Genomic DNA, 8,065 nt, shown 5'->3' with positions numbered 1-8,065 from the left:
AATTTTGATTTCATCTTGATAGATAAACTTATCAGATTATTCAAATTACACGTTATAATTTGACAATAAATTGGTATTTACAAAATGATCTTACATGTATACAAAAGCCCCTGTTCTCCGGGCTTCTGTTTTAAAGTCCAGAATAATTTGACTAGAAGATATTGCCAATATATAATCTAACATGATTATACGTAATTTATATAACACCCGTACCATTATGGCACAGGTTAAACCCTAGTTTAAGAATATTAATTAATTTTGTCTCTTGGATTAGCAATCTCTTCTTCTGGGATAAGGTAAAGTGGAGTTGAACATGGTTTTTTCCGAAGGGATATTGCCGAGTGGAAAAGAAAATGACTAACGAAAATGATGGATTGTATTCCCTGAGACATACCACGGTTGCTCCCACCCACCCCACAAAATGCCCCTATTAATATTACCAATATGGAATGGATGGGGTGTATGTCTCTCAGTACAACCCGAATGACACGATTCATAACATAATTTACCGTGAGTTTAGAATTATTCAAAATATAGTCTATTCTCTTCAGCGACAGAATGTACAAGCAGAATCGTGATTATGGGTGGCGACATATGGGTGTCCCCGACTCGGGACCGACATAATGTAATTTCCTTATGAACATCAATTATTTTGCCTTCTTAGTTTGGGACTTAATAAGGAATTTACCTGGGGCCTATTACTAAAAGACAAAAAAGGTCGATAGGAAGTAATTTCTCAAAAATATTTAACCAACTATTTTCTTTCTACTTGTTTTACCCCTGATTAATTATTGTTTGTTAATCGTTTTGGGTGTTAATTACTGTGTTAGATGTGAGATCAACTAATGTAAATAGATCTTCAAAACATCAAACAACAGAAAATTTTTGATTTTTTTTTGCTTAAACACTACCCAGAATCGGTTTATGTTCATGCACTCGTAAACCGGTTATAGGTTGTATTCTTTGGTATTCCAGAAGGGCATAAAAAATCGGTTAAAGTATGCATAGATAAAATCTGATTCTCCTAGTCTGTCTTTTTGGCGTCATATATAAACCAATTGTTTCATTTTCCTAAGAAAGAAATCATTCATTTCAAATCTACTCCTTTTCGTAGGAATCACGAATGCACTTAGCACGTGCATCAAGCCTTTGAACCCCTAGATGACCCTAGTGGACGAGTTGTGGTCTCGTAGGAGTTTACATAGAGATATGCCCACAAAATCTACACAAAAACTCCTAAAACTATCAATCTTCGTCAGAGGAATCCGAGTCCGAGTCCGATTCACCCACTATATAGTCAGGGGAGTACTCCACAATTTTTATACTATGAAGTGATATATTTCATCAATTGTGAATGCTTCCCCCTTTTCCTTAAGTAGCGCGTTTTCACGGCTTCACGCTAAAAAAACACGACACAAACTTACTTTGTTAGTTATTGTTAGAGCGCTGCTCGGTCGAACTCGCATGCGTTGCTATCTCAAGCATGTGTTGTCAATGTTAGTGATCAAAACTATAAGTCTTGATTTCTAGTCTACTCATAGATGTCTCGGACTAGGACATAGATTGTGTAGTTGAGCCTTACACTTCATGGCGTTCATCATTTGAAGACGAAGAGCTACTAAGGAGAGTTGTGGAACTTCATCAACAAAAGGTATGTGGAGACTGAAACTCATCTATCACATGGAAAGTCTGTTTCTACTCCATCTCCTGTACTGAGACATAAGTCGTGTTACGATATAGTTTTCTATTTTACACATTTAATATTTCGAGCTGAGTTTAACTCGCTTATATATTTATCGAAATATGTGTTGGTAAGCTTTTGCTTCGACCAAGTTCATCTTATATTCTTGATGTAAGTCAAGAGATGATCATGTGAAAATTTCCGAGTAACATCTTACATGGTTTGTGTGATACAATCATTTGGTGTAGACTTGGAATGTTTCGTTATGATTATTTCAATAACTTGAAAATTGCTTTGATGCTAATAGTGTGTGAAAACGGCTATTGTCATCCTCTAAGAAAGTTTCAGTGATTGATATAAAACACTTCACCACTATTGGATTGTGACATGTTGAGTACTCTTGCACATATGTAATCCGTGTCCGGGAACCATGGTATGCCTACCCATACGGGTACATGTTGGCTTAAGAAATCCGGGAACCTAATTATGCGTACCCGTTCGCGTACTGGCGTGAGGTTCATGTCCGAGAATTTCTGCTGGGATTGGAGGTACGCGTACCCGTTTGCATACTGGCGAAACCCAATCTTGGTCCGGGTATTTCAAGTATGCGTTCCCGTTCGCGTACTTGAAGGTTAAAGTTCTAAAATCGATTGTGTACATGAACTTAAACATTTATATAATAAGGAATGCAATCTTTGCAAACCCTGGCTATAATTTTCATGTATCAAACCGATTTTGCTTCAATTTTGTTCTTGTATACTTCTATGAAAATATAACAATTGAACAACTCTTTAACTAGTTTCATTTGAGTCATTTGAACTAGTTATGGTTAAGATGAACAAGGTTGATATGAGAGTATTCGTATGGCTAACTTGGGTTAACTATTGTTGAGCCAACATGGTGTACACGTTTAGGTACGGTTACATAAACCTAAATGAGGGTACATTTCATTTGTGTAACAAGCTAAGTTCGATCTAATGGTTGCAACATATTAGCTTTGGTTTAATCAGGTTTCCATCTAACGATGATTATTGAATGCTTTGTTACCAAGGTAACTTAGATTGCAAACCCTGATTTGAAAACTATATAAAGGAGAACTCTAGCAACTGGGAAACCTAATCCCCACACTTTTCTGTGCTACTAGTTGCATAGCTAGAGTCGATTCTCCTTCAACCTTAGGTTTTTCATGAAACCCTGTAGGTTAACGACTTGAAGATTTCATTGGGATTGTGAAGCCAGACCCTCTCAGTAGTTGCGTGTTCTGATCTTGCCTGATTCTATCATTTGAGTACTATCTTCTCTACGATTTTCTCGAGATTTAATCTCCAACAGGCAAGATAAAAAGTAATCACAAAAACCTTCGTCTCATCGTTTGTGATTCCATAATATCTAGTTTCGCTTACATACGATTTAGATTATTATGAGGTAATTGATAATACTAGGCTGTTTTTCGGGAATATAAGACTGGTCTATCAATTGGTTCCTATTCACCTTGATTTATCAAAAGACGGAACAAAACTCGTAAGTATTTATGTGGGAGACATATTTATCTATTCCAATAGACTTTTCTGTGTGAGACATATTTGTTTATCAAGTCTTTGACTTTAGGTCGTAGCAACACTTGGTTGTGGGTGAGATCAGTTAAGGGAATCAAGTGCGTAGTATCCTGCTGGGATCAGAGACGTAAGGAACACAACTGTACCTTGAATCAGTGTGAGATTGGTTAGGGTTCAACTACAGTCCAGTATAAAGTTCATTGGTAGTAGGCTAGTGTTTGTAGTGGATTAATACAGTGTGGTGCTCAAAGCTGGACTAGGTCCCGAGATTTTTTCTGTATTTGCGGTTTTCCTCGTTAAAAAAATTCTGGTGTCTGTGTTATTTCTTTTCCGCATTATATTTTTTTATATAATTGAAATATCACAGGTTGTGCGTTGTATTGATCAATTAGGAAATCCAACCTTTGGTTGTTGATTGAAATTGATTGATCTTTGAACATTGGTCTTCGATACCGTTCAAGTTACTTCTCGTATATTCAATCGGGCTCGCAATTTTCTATTTGCTGATTGAAGATTGAATAGAGATATAGAGATATAAACTCTTTGATATACTTTTCTAAAGATTGAGTCTGACTGTCCAGTTGATTCTCTTTAAAGTATATTGGAGTAAGTCCTCTCAGACTGCCAAACGAATTGTTGGGTGTGGTTATTGTACCCCCGCATTTTCAGTTATAAATTGATAAAAGTAGATTGTGTTGAATAAACAATAAAAATACTTACAAATTGTTGAAGGGACAAGCTAAAGTGTCCAGCATTCAAAATCCGTTTTTCGATAGCTATAAAAGAAACTATCGTATCTACGATGACTTGGTGCCTATCATGGATTTTTTGAATACTTATTCTCTTATGGTTCCTATAATCTTACCTAAATTTGTTATATATCTTCGCCCAAAAGGTCTCGAACGAGGAGTGATCTAAAACTCGACGTTTGGTGTAACATGCTTTGGTGATTGCTTATTTCTTGTATGTGGAGGTATGAAATGAGTAGTTGTGGAGTGTATGAAGTAGGAAAATAGAATGAGCAAGTTTGCGGCAAATTGGGTCCGGGGATGAAGTCTCTTTATATAGAGAAAGACCCCAACGGCTAGTTTTTTCGAAAAAAAAAAGTAAAATAATTTAGTGCAATCGGCGTTCTCGAATGTCCAAAAAAAACGGTTATGTTTTTATGCCCAATAGAGTTCGCCTTTATGTTTGGAAACATAAATTGACTGTGGCTGAAAACCAACAAAGAAAAGTTGAACTTTTCATACATTAGTCAGTTTATATAGTTGTGTAATCCAATTCTGTCTAAAAAAATATAGAAACATGACACTTCTGAGGCATAAAGAAATACTAACGCCCACATAAACCGATTCCACGTTAGAGCCTCGGTAATTGGTTTACAAGTGCAGTCGCATATACCGAATGTTTGCCTGTATTGCAAAAAACAGTTTGAAGCATGTATAAACTTGTTTTACCTTAGAACCATTATACACATAACTATAATTAAAACTTTAAGTGCATTTAAATTCAAACCATAATCATCAAAAAGATAAACCACAATCATCCAAAAAAGTGTTGAAAACTTTAAACTTAAACCACCAAAAATCTTAAAAATTTAAAACTTATAATATATAAAAGAGAGCATCAACATCATGGAGAAGCAGCAGTAGCTGCATTGGCAGCTTCTGCTTCAGCCATTTCTTCAAATAGACTATTCAAATGTCTATCACGTGCCCTCTGAGCTTCAATCGCATCCCTCATTATCCTTGCTAACTTGATGAGCTCAACGAGCTCTTCCAATGCAAGCTTATCAGCCAGTGTCAGGGCTTGATCTAAATGGATCTCACAATTGTGACCGAACTTGTAGAAGCTTCTAGGTACCATGGCATGTGGTGTTCTGTCAACATCCTCCTGTTGGAGCTCTCGAGAATAAAAGGCTAAGTGAGCAAAGTCCATTTCTGTAAAAAAAAATAAAAATAAAAAAATCTAGTTCAACAATTGGTCTATAGGAAAACATATGTAATTCGATTCTAACAAGAAAAACACACAGGAAAATGGAACCCTAAGAATTGGTGGATAAGACACATATATAAAAACCGATTTTGAAATGGAATCTGAAGAGAAAATTTCGATAATCGGTACATTGAACACGTACATAAAAACCGATTGTAGGAGCACCGAGTTCAAAAAAAAATCTACCTAGAATCGGTTTATGTTCATGGATTTATAAAGTATAAACCGATTTTGGTCTGATTTCTACCCATAATCGGTCGATGATGGTCATCCTATAAACCGATTCCTCAGCATGCTCTTTATGGACGAAGAACAAAATGCGTAATCGGTTGATACGATACATCTACATAAATTGATTCTGGTTCAAATATTTTCATTTTCAAAACTGGGAATTTAAACATGTAGATCTATAAATAAATGCTAATAATAGAACGAGTTGATGGAGATTTACTTTTTCTTGATTCAATCGGAGATCGCTGGAAAATAAGATCACAAAAAAAATTGATTATGGTTTATGGAATTTGAAAGGATTAGATGAGAATAAAAAGTTTTTTTTTTGTTTAGGTTTTTAGTTTTTTACTGAAAATGGTAAAAACATGTAAAATTTGATTAGATTGTTTTCAACTAATCTGATACTGTTTAAAGACATGTAAAATTTGATACTTTTTAAATGGACGACAATGTAAAAATAGTCAGGATGTAAACAGTTTCATCCTACCCATTTTCAAATACTTTTTCTTATTTTTAATTTACATCAGGATGCATCCAGTTTCATCCTCGCCCTTTTTAAGTTTAAGCCAAGATGAATCCGATTTCATTTTTGCTATTTTTTTGGTGTCCATTTCACCCATACTAATTTTTACTCGTCCATTAGAACCATGTTTAAAAAATATTTAGACAAATGATCCTTTTTCCGTTATTTTTTGGGTTAGATTGTTTTTTTTTCAAGTTTGGCACCCCATAGCCATTTGTAAAAGTTAGGAGAGGAATTTAATAGGACCCAAACTGGAAAGTTTTTTACGGGACCGTATATTTTAGATATCGTTACCTTCAAATCATGTATCCCCATAAAATTTTCGGATATTTTATGATAATTTAGATAGAGATTTAATCGGATTTTAGGTACCCATTGCCCCCAGTCCATGCTGAACGTCTGGAACTTCCATATGTTATGTTTGCTACAATACCATTACTTATAAGTTTTCCAAACAAAAATCATGATTCTTGGAGTAATTCAGTGACTTGTACGCTAAACCATTTGGAAGAACGCGTACCCTATTTCTTTCCTTTTTTTTGGAGTGATTGAACTCCATTTTTTTTCTCTCGCTGGAAGCATAACATATGTCATGTTTGCATTCTATAACCTCCATATGTTATGTTTGCATTCATTTTCTTTCTTAACTTTTATTGGAAAATTGCACACATGAGTTGCAAAACCAAATCAAGAATTTGATATTCACGATGTTATATGCAACAAAATGAAAATAAAACGTGCAATAAAACTATGAAAATATATGCCCTCACACAGTTCTACAAACTGAAAGTGGTGGCAAATTAGACTAACTAAAGTTGTATATTATTATTGCCCCCACCCCCACCCCAAAAACCATTTAAGTAATCAGCGTTTCTATACGAATCGGGCAAAAAAAAAAAACAGAAGCAAAACCGGACTCTCACATTGGAGCTGGGTCCTATCCCATGGAGATTAGCAGGGTCACTTATAGGCCCGCCGTTAAAAAAAAAGTGAGAGCCTGATTTATATGTTGTTTTACGTTTAGACATTTTGTTAAGTAATGCTCCATTATTAAAAGCAAAAATAAGGGTAAAATAAGAACTATGAAAACTCGAGCGTCAAGCACTGTTCATCTCATTTACAGTAAAAGATATTTTCTTGCTATAAAACTATAAATTCAATACAAAGAAGCAACAACTCCTTCAACATCATCAGGAAGACATCCCTAAGAATAACATTGTAGGTTGTTTGGTTTGTGGAAAGATGACAAAGTTTTGCTCCCCTTGTGTCGTTTTACTCCTCCTCATAGTCTTCTCAGGTTATTGTTTTTAACTTCGAGAGCTTAATTTGTTTTGACTTCTTCTTTCTTTAAGATTTTCTATCGTTTATATGAACTTCATTATTTATTTGCTAATGTGTTGTGTACAGTTGATAATGTCCCAGTGAAAATTGAAGCTAAGACATGTACAATAGCGTGGCAAGGTTGTGAGACTAAAGAAAAGTGTGACACACAATGTTTAGGAAGATATGGTGGACATGGATATTGTTTTAAACCTCCTATCGCTCTCTTTGTTGAATGTAGATGTGAATACCCTTGTTAATCATAATCTCGATATTACAAATGCCAAAAGATCATTATTGGTCTTGATATATTAATCTGCTTGTTCTCTTCAGTGTAACCGTAAACTTTGATATGATAATAATATAATAAAGAGATGTTTAGCCAGTAGAATAATTGGTGTTACTTTTATTCTTTCAAGTGCTCTTTATAACTACATCGATATGCGTGTTGGAGTTGCGAAAGAACCTTGACTGAGGCTCCCCTTCACTCTTGAGCTTGTAGGAGGATTAATTATCTGTAATCTAGTGCACTCAAGAAGCAAAGGTGCATTGTTTTGGCCAACTGAAATGAAGGTATAAAGAAGAAAATCTGGAAGGAGATGAGAGAAGATCCTGAACTGCTAGATCAATTAAAGGAAGAGTTATATAAGGTTAACTCAATCTCGAAACTACCCGTGAAAATACTTGGAAAATCGCATGACAGTTTGTTGAAGCCTAAGCATATTAATTGACTTGTAAGCGCAGATACAAATAGGAAAA

The 8,065-nt window shown here is 35.0% G+C and overlaps 1 long non-coding RNA gene across 1 annotated transcript; it reads left to right on the top strand.

Annotated features, from left to right (window-relative positions):
- Window positions 1–7,091: 7,091 nt before the first annotated feature.
- On the top strand, window positions 7,092–7,697 carry LOC113353036. Its single transcript, XR_003361051.1, has 2 exons — window positions 7,092–7,283; window positions 7,394–7,697. It is a non-coding gene; the product is annotated as an uncharacterized LOC113353036 (long non-coding RNA).
- The last annotated feature ends 368 nt before the right edge of the window (window positions 7,698–8,065 follow it).

The sequence above is a fragment of the Papaver somniferum genome, chromosome 2 (assembly GCF_003573695.1).
Source record: "Papaver somniferum cultivar HN1 chromosome 2, ASM357369v1, whole genome shotgun sequence".
NCBI classification, from domain to species: domain Eukaryota; kingdom Viridiplantae; phylum Streptophyta; class Magnoliopsida; order Ranunculales; family Papaveraceae; genus Papaver; species Papaver somniferum.
Note: the sequence above shows the minus strand (reverse complement) of the source record. Positions and strands in the feature narration are given on the sequence as shown.